Consider the following 8,017-nt stretch of genomic DNA (forward strand, 5'->3'; position numbering starts at 1 on the left):
TCCTTCTACACTGCTTCCATGCACCTCGAGTTTTCAGAATCCAGAGTTTGTATCGTGCAACTCACATGCTTCCAGCCTTTCCCTCTGTGGTCAGACTTCCAACTCCACAAACCATTGAGTCCTGCTCTCCAGCCTTGGAACAATTGCTGATACATACTTTATAATGATATATGTATGTATAATGATACATGTATAACGGTATAATGATATAATGTAATATATATGCATTACTCAAGCCATTTATGATACTTTAATTTTCTGCCTTGTAAGGAAATGACAGGAAGCTGGGTGGTGACACCACACCTTTGATCCCAGCACTCAGGAGGCAGAGGCAGGAGCAGCTCTGTGAGTTGGAGGCCAGCCTGATTTAGATCAGAGCTAATTCAGGATAGCCAGGGCTACACAAAGAAACCTTATCTCGAAAAATAAAATAAAAAATAAATAAAGTAAATAAGAGGGGCAGGAGAGATGGCTCTGAGGTTAAGAGTACTAGTTGCTCTTCCAGAGGTCCTGAGGTCAGTTCCCAACACCCACAAGGCAGCTTACAACTGTCTGTAACTATAGTCTTATGGTTTCCAATGCCCTCTTCTTTTTTTTGGGGGGGGGGGGTTTCGAGACAGGCTCCCAATGCCCTCTTGTGTGCAGACATACATACCGATAAAACACCATATACAAGCCGGGCATGGTGGTGCACGCCTTTAATCCCAGCACTAGGGAGGCAGAACTCTGAGTTCGAGGCCAGCCTAGTCTACAGAGTGAGCTCCAGGACAGCCAAGGCTATACAGAGAAACCCTGTCTCAAAAAACCAAAAACCAACCAACCAACCAAAAGACCCACCATATATATATATATGTATATATATATATTCATACATATATATATATATATATATATAAACTAATTAATTTTTTAAAAAAACAAAGAAAATGAAAGAAGAAACTGCACAGCCACAAGCGGACATGACCCACAGCCGGACATGACATGATGGTGCACACCTTGAATCCCTCCAGGTCCCTGGCAGGCGGATCTCTGAGTTCACGGACAGCCTGGTTTACAGAGTGAGTTCCAGGACAGTCTGGGGTACACAAAGAAACCCTGTCTCAAAAAAGCAACACACACACAAAAAAAGTATGCCCCTTACATTTATCCACTTACAGTGTTATGGTCTGACACCTCAGGACAGCTGTAGCCAGTCTGTCCCATGTCTGCCAGCTATTTCATATTGTTGCTGTAACATGCCTCTCAGTCATTGACACAGAGAAGTGACTTGGCGTAGACGGAGAACATGCTGACCACATATCCTGCTTTGTTCTGAATGTTCTGTATGTGGTTTGCTAATCTTAAGAATTCCACGAAGCTTTGTGTAAGACCTATCAAATCAAAGGTCAATAGGAATTGCTATGTCTAAAATATCTTAAGTAAGAACTTCCTGCACCTGTGTGTGAATTCACTGTGGTTTTTTTTTTCCCCTTATAAGATGACAGAAAAATATGCCCATTGTCATTGTTCAGATAATTCTGAGCTATGTCCTTGCTCTGACCAGTTTCTGGGTGTGCATTCAATAAACTATTCTTGCTTAACTGAAGTCAGTGTTCACATGGTTTGTGCGGTGATTCTTGAACCCCAAGGATAGCAGTTCTGGCACTCTTGATCTTGTCTATAGATCTGAGCTTCTACCTGGTACAATTGCCCCTTGAGCTAAAGTTTCTTCTTCTTCTTCTTCTTCTTCTTCTTCTTCTTCTTCTTCTTCTTCTTCTTCTTCTTCTTCTTCTCCTTCTCCTTCTCCTTCTCCTTCTCCTTCTCCTTCTCCTTCTCCTTCTCCTTCTCCTTCTCCTTCTCCTTCTCCTTCCCCCTTCCCTCCTCCTCCTCCTCCTCCTCCTCCTCCTCCTCCTCCTCCTCCTCCTCCTCCTCCTCCTCCTCCTCCTCCTCCTCCTCCTCTTCTTCTTCTTCTTCTTCTTCTTCTTCTTCTTCTTCTTCTTCTTCTTCTTCTTCTTCTTCTTCTTCTTCTTCTTCCTCCTCCTCCTTGTTTTTTTTTGAGACAGGACAGGGTTTCTCTGTGTTGCCCTGGCTGTCCTGGAACTCAGTCTGTAGACCAGGCTGGCTCAAACTCAGAAACCCACCTGCCTCTGCCTCCCAAATGCTGGGATTAAAAGCATGGGCCGGGCTGGTGAGATGGCTCAGTGGGTAAGGGCACCCGACTGCTCTTCCGAAGGTCAGGAGTTCAAATCCCAGCAACCACATGGTGGCTCACAACCATCTGTAACGAGATCTGACTCCCTCTTCTGGAGTGTCTGAGGACAGCTACAGTGTACGTACATTAAAAAAAAAAAAAAAAAAAAAAAAAGAGTGTGGGCCACCACTGCCCAGCCAAAAATATCTCTGTCTTTATAGATCTGCGAGATCAATAGTCTCAGTTTCCCTTGTTTATAAATCTCTGAAACCAAAAAACTAAGAAGAAGGGAAGAAAGAAAACAAAAGCAAACAAAGAAAGAAAAGACAAGGAGACAACAGCTGGACTTGGTTACACACACTTGTAGTTCCAGCCAGCCTGGAACTCTCCATCCTCCTGAGTGTTGAGACTGCAAACATGCCACCACACTTCAGCTCTGGCTGGTTTTCTTGGTGTTCTTACTCTTTGAGTTTGCTGAACTTCTTTCATCCATAAATTTTTTTTTCAGAAATATTTCAGCCATTCCTTTTTTTATTTTCCTTAACGGGGTCTCTAACCCAGGTTGGCCTTGAACTAGGTTTCTAGCTGAGGATCTGAAGATAAACTTGAATTCCTATTCCTTGGGTGTCCCCACCTGCCAAGTACTTCATTTACGCTGTGCTGGAAATCAAACTCAAGGCTTGAATGTATTGGGCAATCGCTCTACCAGCTCAGTCACATCCCCGGACCTTTCTTACTTTCCCCCCCTACGCTTCTTTTGTCTATGCAACAGCCTAAGTTTCCATTGTCGACAGAGTTTTGCCTGGAGTGCTGCTTTGTTTTCTGAGATCCCTTGGCTGAGCAAGGGCGTTCTCGGCTCTTAGGTTGGTCTGCCCCCTAGTGGAGCCTTCCAGCACTGTTTGTTAGCTGAGGCAGCACAGGCCACCCCAGCGTCAATAACTGGTGACCGGGAAGGGGCAGCCTGTGATTTCCACTCATCTCTCTTGGCAGGGACTCAGTGTCTTACTTTAAGGCTGGGTAAAGACGCTGAGGCTGGGTTCCTCTTCTTGCCTCCCCAGAGCTGAACTTCCAACATCCAGAGGGCACTTAGTGAGAAAGGATCCTGGCAGATGATTTAAGGCAGAGCTGGGTGGTGAGCCTTTGATAGTCTGTGCCCTGGAGGAGGGGCTTGTCCTTAGCTGCACCCATCTAGAGTGGAGCTTGCATCACGTGGGCAGAGAGGAGGGATGGGTCAAGGCAAGTGCCCCAACTCACTCCCTTCCTGGCAGGATTTGGTAGATTTTCCTGAACGCTGTTTCTCCTTTGGCTGAGAGTCCTCAGAACAAGTTCCAGGACTTTCAATAACTTTCTGGAGACTTCTCACCAGAAAAGGCTGCTTTGCTGGGGACAGCCCTCTGAACCCCTCTGGCCACCGGCGTGTGGGGCCTTATAGTTCAGTATGACTCACACAGATGCCCAGATGTTTTCAGGGTCTGCCAAGATGTGCCTTTGTTCCCTTCTCCAGTTTTCCTTTTTGAAACAGGGTCTCACTATGTATCCTTAGCTGGCCTGGAATTTGGTAAATCAGCCTGTTTCTGCCTCCTAGGAGCTAGGATGAAAGTGCTTGGGCGGTGTGTGCTGCTGTGCCTAGAAACAAGATCTCAACAGCAACAGCAGCTCTAAGGACTACCCCTTATGTCTCCCTCTCTCACCCATCCTTCCTAATACACAGACATGGCGTTATCATGGAGTTTTCAAACAGGGTCTCTCTCAATGGCTGACTTGGAACTTACTCTGTAGCCCAGACTAGCCTCAAACTCATGGTGGTCTTCTTGTTTCAGGCACCCAAGGATTAAAGGTGCGCTCCACCATCCTGAGCTTACCTGACTTTCCCATTTGTTGACTTGAAGTTCATGTCTCCTTTCCGTACTCATGCCTCTCTTTTGGACACACGCAGTCCATTTGTTCTGTCAGTCACATAGAGTAGATATGTAGGCCATCTCCAACATTTTTCAACTTTACATTGTTTTACAATGAATGTGTGTGTTTGTATGCACATGTGTATATGCGTGTGTATGTGTGTGTGCGTGTGTATGTATGTGCATGTGTGTGTACATGTGTATGTGTGTGCTCATGTATGTGTGTGCATGTACATATATATGTGTGTGCATGCATGTATGCATGTGTGTGTATGCAGGTATATGTGCATGTGTGTATGTGTGTATATGTGTGTGCATGTGTATAAATGTGTATATCTTTGTGTATGTGTGTTCATGTATGTGCATGCGTGTGGTGTGTGTGCATGTAAGTGTACTTGGGACACTTTCCAAGAAGTTCAAACACAGAGGTGATTTTTCTGTGTGCTGCCAAATCTCCCCCTTGAGACCCTTTGTTCTACGCCTCCCAGTCAGGTTGCTTATGCCAGTTTCCCTGTAAGCTCCACAGCACTCTGAGGTTATGTTTGCAACTGTGTCAACCTGACAGATAAGGAGCCATCCTCCTGGTTGTGATTATCATTTTTTATTTCCCTTATAATGAGAGGTTGAACATCGTTTTATATGGTTCGAGGTCTAATTGACTATTATTTTATTTATAAATCCCTTCTTAAACAGCTTCATGGAGGCATAATTAATATTTTTAAAATATATACAAAGTGGCAATTACATGTTTATAGATACCAGTATATACAAGTGAAACTGTTACAGTCAGATAATGAAAGTGTTTATCGCTACTCCCGGTTTCCCTGTGCCCTTCTCCAACTCTCTTCATCCATGACATGTTTGTTGCTTTATATGTGAACCTCTGTAGGGCTTTATTCACATGGAACTGTGTCAAGTTTTTGGTCTTTCCATGGCTGAGCAGTATACTTTTATGGAACATTCTAAAATGTGTTTCTCCATTCACCTGTTTATGAATCTGGATTGGTTTCTCCAACAGTTGCTATGAATGTTCTTGTCAAATCTTCATGTGGACAGAAGAATAAATTATTTATTTATTTTTGGTTTTTCGAGACAAGGTTTCTCTGTGTAGCCCTGGCTGTCCTGGAACTCACTTTGTAGACCAGACTGGCCTCAAACTCAGAAATCCACCTGCCTCTGCTTCCCAAGTGCTGGGATTAAAGGTGTGTACCACCACCGCCCAGCAGAGGGTAATTTATATACCTAGGAGCAGAATGGCAGATCATATATGCTTTTAAATGGATTTCATGTAGGCCAGGCTAGCCTCAAATTCTTTATGTAGCCAAGGATAACCTAGAATTCTTGATCGATTCCTCCTACCCTTCTACCCAAATGAGTGCTAGGGTTACAGATATGTGCCACTATATCTGAATTCTTTTTCTTTCTTGTTTTTTGTTTTTGTTTTTCAAGACAGGGTTTCTCTGTATAGCCCTGGCTGTCCTAGAACTCACTTTGTAGACCAGGCTGGCCTCAACGAACTCAGAAATTCGCCTGCCTCTGCCTCCCGAGTGCTGGGCTCAAAGGCGTGCACCACCACGCCCGGCTTTATATCTGAATTCTTGTGTCTGTCAGCATTTTCTCCTCCTCCTCCTCAGTGGTGTGTGTGTGTGTGTGTGTGTGTGTGTGTGTGTGTGTGTGTGTGTGTGTGTGTATAAAAGGATTTATTTGGCTTATTCCTCCCAATAACAGTCCGTTATGAAAGGACGTCAGGGCAGGTTTCAGAGACCTGGAGTCAGGAACTGAAGCAGAGGCCACAGAGGAGCACAGCTTGCTGCCAATGTGCAGCCCTGAGCCATGTCCACACATCTGTCTGGGACTTCTTTGGTGGCTGCTGTGGACTCTGCATTACCAACATAAGTACCCAGTCCCTGAGGCCATCTCACCCATCCAGTGAAGCATGTGAGCCATTGCCTCTCTGTGCTTCTGCTCTATATATTCTACCTAAACTGTCTCTGTCAGAAAAGAGAAGAGAAGAGAAGAGAAGAGAAGAGAAGAGAAGAGAAGAGAAGAGAAGAGAAGAGAGAAGAAAGGAGAAGAGAGGAGAAGAGAAAGGATTTAGGGGGTCAGAGACATGGTTTAGCAGTTAAGAGCACTGACTGCTCTCCTAGTCCTTAGTTCAATTCCCAGCAACCACATGGTGGCTCACCACCATCTGTAATAGGATCTGATGCCTTTTTTTTTTTTTTTTTTTTTGGTTTTTCGAGACAGGGTTTCTCTTTATAGCTCTGGCTGTCCTGGAGCTCACTTTGTAGACCAGGCTGGCCTCGAACTCAGAAATCCGCCTGCCTCTGCCTCCCGAGTGCTGGGATTAAAGGCGTGTGCCACCACGCCCGGCGGATCTGATGCCTTTTTCTGGTGTCTGAAGACAGCTATGGTGTACTTATATAAATTATATAAATACATACATACATAAGGGATTTATTGTATGTGAATGAGTATTTGCCTGGACATACGTTGGCCTGTGGAGGTTGGAAGATGGTGGGGGATTCCCTGGAACTGGAGTTGTGAGCTGCCAGGTAGGTTCTGGGAAACAAACTCAGGTCCTCTGGAGGAACAGTCAGTGCTCTTAACTCCTGAGCTATCTCTCCAGCCCCCAAAACTGTCTTAAACGTTCCTCTGTGTACACTCAGAATTGTGTGATGCTCGATCATTGCTTTTACCCCATTTTCCTTTGAGACAGGGTCTCCTCTATGTACCGGAAGATGATCTTCCCGCCTCACCTCCCAAGTGGTGGGGAGCAGGCCACCATACCCAGCTCTTATGTCAATCACTAAACCTGAGCTGGGGAACTAAGAGAAGAAAATACTGTATTTATCCATGCTTTCTGTTTTTCCACTTTCTTCCTGATATTTTAAGGCTCTCTTTTTTTGGAAAGGCTCTTTCTTTCTTTGCCACCTAGATTGCCCCTGAGCTTCTGATCCTCCTGCCTCAGCTTTTCGTTTTTTCGAGACAGAGTTTCTCTGTATAGCCTTGGCTGTCCTGGAACTCACTCTGCAGACCAGGCTGGCCTTGAACTCAGAAATCCGCCTGCCTCTGCCTCCTGTGCTGGGATTAAAGGCATGCGCCACCACGTCCGGCCTACTATTGAGTTTTTGAGATAGGATTTCTGTTTAACAGAACTGGCTGCTCTGGAACTCACTCTACAGACCAGGCTGTACTGAATCCACAGAGATCCACCCGCTTCTGCCCCACAAGTGCTGGGATTGGAGGTGTGCACCACCACTGCCTGGCCAGTGCTTTCTGCGTTGAGGTTTTCCATATTCACCAGCTTATTAGATATATTCTTTATTGCTCACTGCAGAGTGTGGCACCAACTGCTTTATTCTTTGTTAGGGTTACGGGTGTATGCCAATGACCCAGTTTACATCCTTTCCTTTCTCCTCTCTTTCCCCTCCCTCCCCCCTCCCTTCCTCCGTGTTTTCTGATCGAGGAGATGAAACCTAGGGCCTCTTGAATAGTAGATGAGCATTCTACCCTGAGCTACATTCAAGCCCATTGACTGCTTCCAGTTTCTCAAAGAGCATTAACCGATGCTTATTTTTGTCTTCCCCATTCAAGATTTTTTTCTGGTTCTTGGTGAATAAATGATTTTAAGATGATGAAACCTTGCAGGCAGCTGGGATGCAACTAGTAGCCATCTTGCCTTAGACTCTCAGGTGCCCATCAGAGCTGTACACTGCCATGGAGACTTTCGTTCGTCCCCTGTGATCTCCAGGCTCCTCCTACCCCATTCCTTAGATATTCAAGGACCACTCCCGGCCCCAACAGTTGGTCTCACATTTAGGACTCAGTATTTGGTTTGACTTCCCTGTCCTTGTTCAGTAGATACCATGTACTGTGTGTGTGCAGGAGGTTGGGTAGGAACCTCACTCACTCCATCTTCCCACAAGTGGAAAAGCTTTTGCTTCTA

The sequence above is a fragment of the Mus musculus genome, chromosome 11 (assembly GCF_000001635.26).
Source record: "Mus musculus strain C57BL/6J chromosome 11, GRCm38.p6 C57BL/6J".
Lineage (NCBI taxonomy): Eukaryota > Metazoa > Chordata > Mammalia > Rodentia > Muridae > Mus > Mus musculus.